At 50.0% G+C, this 4493-nt stretch overlaps 1 protein-coding gene across 4 annotated transcripts in view; it reads left to right on the top strand.

Moving 5' to 3' along the window:
• Positions 1 to 1322: 1322 nt before the first annotated feature.
• Positions 1323 to 4493, top strand: part of MYT1 (myelin transcription factor 1) — a 42538-nt gene continuing 39367 nt past the window's right edge. For all 4 annotated transcript variants that reach the window (XM_031057938.1, XM_031057936.1, XM_031057937.1 and 1 more), the window contains exon 1: positions 1323 to 1382. The gene's annotated coding sequence lies outside the window, so the exon portion shown is untranslated. The remainder of the gene's footprint in view (positions 1383 to 4493) is intronic.

Here is a 4493-nt window from a genome sequence, read left to right as displayed (position 1 = left end):
TTCTGCTGAAGCCAGGATCCAGAGGGAGGTGGAAAGGGCAGAGCCAGCAGTGCAAGCTGATCCTCCCTGGAGACCAGATGCATTTAAGCAGCATGGAATAGAGGAAATCTGATTCCAGTGTTGACAGAGCTGCCTTGGCCATTCCAACTGGGCTGGGCAGAGGGGCTGGAGCAGGCTGGAAGGCTCTGAGCTGCTGTGGCAAACACACCCTCAGCCAGGCCAAGGCTCCTTGCCCCAATACTCAGTCTTCTCACCTCTTGCTTAAAGGGATGAAGGCACGGGACATCAGGATGGGGCCTTTGGCAAGGATAAGATGGCACTTTGAGCCAGATTTAGCCACAGCAGCTTTCAGGATTCACCCTTTACTTGGGCTCACATGAGAAAACAGGCCCAGAGAGGATGAATGTGCACATGCTGCTAATTTTTCCTCCTTGTGGTTGAGTACCATGACATCTCATCCTTTTAAAAGTCTTCTAAGCTATCTTTCAGGTTATCCAGGATCCATTGTTTGTACAGTTTAACCCTCGCTGTGCTCCTGCCCCTACTGCATCCCATAGAGGATGCTGCTGTTTTAAAATGTGCAGCTGGGAGAAGGATGCAGAGGGAAATGCTTTAGATAAGCAGGCAGGCAGTGCTGACCTATGAATGCGCTATTGAAACATCTTTATTTCTTCTTAGCTGATATTTCCCCCCTCTGTTCTCCTTTCTTCTGTCCATTTCTAGCTTCTTTCCCTCATTTTCTTTGGTTGTCATCATCTGCTTGGCCATCTGTGCCACCCCACTCCCTTTCCTCAGCGCTTCTCCAAAGCAGAATAATGTTTCAGCAACTCTTGGATTTTGTCTGCAAGCCTTGAGCCTTTTCTGGAGGTCCAGGCCAGAGCAAAGTGCTTCAAACACGGTTTGGAGTCTCTAACACAAATGATTCTCCTGTGACACCTAGAGAAGTCCCCCCAGCTGCCTTCTTGGCTTCAGAGCAGCTGTTTTAGGACAAATACATAAAGGGGACTTTGACAGCCACCTATCTTAAGAACCATTTTGGATGTACATCACCCTAAGATTGAATTATCCCAGTCTTTCAATGTGAATTTTCAACTGTTAACAGTGTGTTTTCCAACTGAGAACTGAACTGAGCAGAGCTGCAGTGTTTGGGGTAGGCTGAGGGTGGAAATTCTTTATGGTTTGGGCTCTTGCCCTTGGCAAAGCACCCTGGGGTCTTGCTGGGGGCATGGAGACCCTCAGGATCTGTATGGGCATTAAAGAAATCAGGCAGGGAATAAACACTGCATTGCTGTGTGCTGGGTGCTGCTGAGGGGGCCTGGACCTGTGGAGAGAAGATCAGCAGCTGCGAGGGAGCCGCCGGCCTGCACGGCACACGCATCAAGGTGGGCACACAAGCAAGGACATTTTTAGGACAATCACCCCTCCACCCCACGAGCTGGCCATGGGACAAGGGCCACATGTGCTCCAGCTCCTTCTGGACCAGCTGCTCCTGGGGGAACAGAGCCTTTCCAGTGCCCACAAAGTGATGGGCAGCACTTGGAAATCTCTGCGCCCTCGCTCCAGCCAAACCTCCTGTACAGGAATCCGGGCAGGGAGGGCTTCCAGCTGTCAAAGTTTGGCTTGGAGTCCAGATATTTAAATCCTTGCCTTCCTCTCCGGTGCCATCCTTCAAGGGTGGCTCAGATGTGGGTATTTAGGTCACTCCCAGCCCTGTTAAAAGAGGCTCTTTCTCCAAGGCGCCGGCTGGTCGGAAGGAACCCCTTGAACACCAGGTGAAGCTGTGGTGCCTTTGGAGGGGACAAGCGAGTCATTCATCCCCACCGGGACCCTGGACAGCTCCCGGGGCTCAACACAGCCACTCATTTACTGCTGCAGCTGTGGCTGATGAAAGAGGTACAGCCAAGGCTGTCAAATCTCCCGGCAGATTCACTGCCAGCAGATTAGGAAGCTTTAATTAAGCAGAGAACTGGGCTGTTCACTGCACAAATGGTGCTTCCTGTCCTATTTTGGCCTCTCAGTAGTCAGGCACCGTGTCCAGTGAGTGGATGGACCCACCTGGGTGATGAGGAAGCTTCCTTAGGTGACTGATGTTACCAACTCTTCCTGTATCCCTTGATAAACTAAACCCTGGGAAAATTCCAAACCAGCAAAAATCCACACTTAAAAACATCCTTCTTCCCTAACAAGCTGTCAGCTGCACGCAGGTGTCGCCAGGAAAGCTCACACCTTCTTAGAAAGCAGAGTAAGCAGTTGTTGCTATATTTAAAATGAGCTCAATTAAGGCTTTTCTATTGAACCTGCCAAATAAGCACTTAGGTTAGATTTAATAAGATTGTCGTATGTTAATAAAGTAATGATTACAAAAGGTAACATTCCCAGTACCTGGCGCTCATCTGGTGCTCTGTCTCTAACAAGCACATCACGAATATTTAACCATTTCTTGCAATCCCTAGCTCTGCTTATCTGTGTTTTATCTGAGTGCCTGGCTCAGGGGTGAGAGGAACAAATGGGGAGGGGGAGTCTGAAGGGAACCTGGATGTTGTGTGAGTGTGCAGCCCTCTTACCTCATGGGGGGAGAGGTCCTGATCACTCTCTAACCTTTGGATCTGCATTGTGTGCACATGCTTGCACTTCTCTGCGTGCTCATAAATATATATTGTATTTAAATGTAGTTTTTCATGCCAGTCACAGCTCATAATCCACAGGACGTGCAGCGGTGAAGGACAATGGGATGTGGGGCACGTTTACTTATTTATTTTTGCTGCTAAAGAAGTCCAGGCATGGGATAAAATTTCCCATGACAGGTTTGAAATGAGATCTCTGCAGTGCTGGGGAGAGCTGATCTCTGCATGGAGCCAGCTGAGCCCAGACACTGGTACCAGGGCTAGTCCTGGACCACGGTGTCTGATGGCAAAAATGAACTTTTGCCTCCCAAATTTCTATTTTCCTGTGCCGTTGGGATCTAGCTGGGAGGCAGCTGAGTAGCAGGCAGGTTGTTGGTGAGGGCCGACTGCTGTCAGGACAGGTAGGGCAGACGGTGGTGGGGCCACCAGAGCCCATCCCTGCTGTCCCCTTCACAGAGATCTCAGCAATCCCCCCACATTGTGCCCCCCAAGGATAATCTCATGGAAAGGGCAGCTGGCTTATCACAGAGCTGGAAAACAATGAGATTGAAGAACTACAATTATTTCCCCCCTCTTCCCTACCCCTCCTCTTCTGGCACGAGAGCCGTCGGCACGTACGGAGCCGCTCGGGTCCCGCCGGCATTGGGATTGCGCGCTGCAGCGCTTCCCAGGAGTGGAGAGGAAGGTGTGTGTCAACTCCAACCACGGCCCCTGCAATCAGCCAGCCTAATGCTGGGCTGTCAGAGCCGTGGAGGCAGCGGTGCAGCTGCGCCTGTGTCAGATGTGATGCTCAGGAGCAGCTTTTCTGCTCTGCTTCCCCCGAGTGTGGAGGATGCTGCTGCCATCGCGGCAGCGCTCGGGAAGCGCTTCACTCGCAGCACTGGGTGGTTTTGGGGGGGGCTGGACCCTCTCTGCAAATGCAAAGTGACAGCACGGCTTCAGGAGGATGTTTGTGACACAGCTGGAGTGTCAGATTCGAGGTGGGTACAAGCTGTGGGTTTGCATCTCGACATGTCAAGGCAAAATCCTCCCCCCTCCCCGACTCAGAGCCGGGAACACTGTGCAGGGTGTCCTTTCCTGGAAGCAGTCAGAGCAAAAGGCAGACGGGAGCTTATTCAGCTGAGAACAGGACTCACAATAGGTGGAACGTCAGGAGGATTTAAATCAAGCAGCTAGGAAGACCCTAGAGGAAGGAGAGGGAAAAAAATCCCTCTAATCTCAGAGTGTGGTTATAAAATAGCAGCTGAGAGCTACTATTGAGCCTTTTTTTAAAAGTAGAGGCGCACTGTTGATCAAGAGTGTTTCTTCCTCCATCACCCCTTATTTATTTATTTATTTTAAAAATTCTCAGCTAGAGAAGGTCCAGCAGGACAAAGTCCTGCTCATTTTCTGCAATTAACAAAGATGCCATGGTGCTTTATAGAGAGGAAAGGGGAGAAATTTGGAGACCCAGATCCAGGTCTCTCCACCTGTGTTCAGCCTGCAACAGCCAAGGAGGAATTACTCATAAGAAACAAAAGGGAGGAGAAATCAGGATAGGCCATTCAAACCCATCCTCACCAAGAGGCAGTTTTTCTGCCTTTTCCCTTGAGGAGCTAAAGAAGGGACCCTTTGGATCTTCAGGAAGGGGAGGACCAAGCAGAAAACCCCTTTTCAACAATTCTGTAGGAAAAAATCTCATTTCTTCTGGCATTTTCCTTCTGCTGCTAGGCAAACATAAGTTGGGGGGTTTTAAAAACTAAAAATAGAGGAACTCTGTGTCTGTCTGTCCCTCTAAAGCTCAGATGCTGCTTCTTGCAATTGGCATTTTGCTACATCCACAAACGAGCACCGATGGAAGCTCTGCTGCTTTCAGTGTAAAATAAATAT

This window comes from Geospiza fortis, unplaced genomic scaffold (genome assembly GCF_000277835.1).
Source record: "Geospiza fortis unplaced genomic scaffold, GeoFor_1.0 scaffold188, whole genome shotgun sequence".
Lineage (NCBI taxonomy): Eukaryota > Metazoa > Chordata > Aves > Passeriformes > Thraupidae > Geospiza > Geospiza fortis.
Note: the sequence above shows the minus strand (reverse complement) of the source record. Positions and strands in the feature narration are given on the sequence as shown.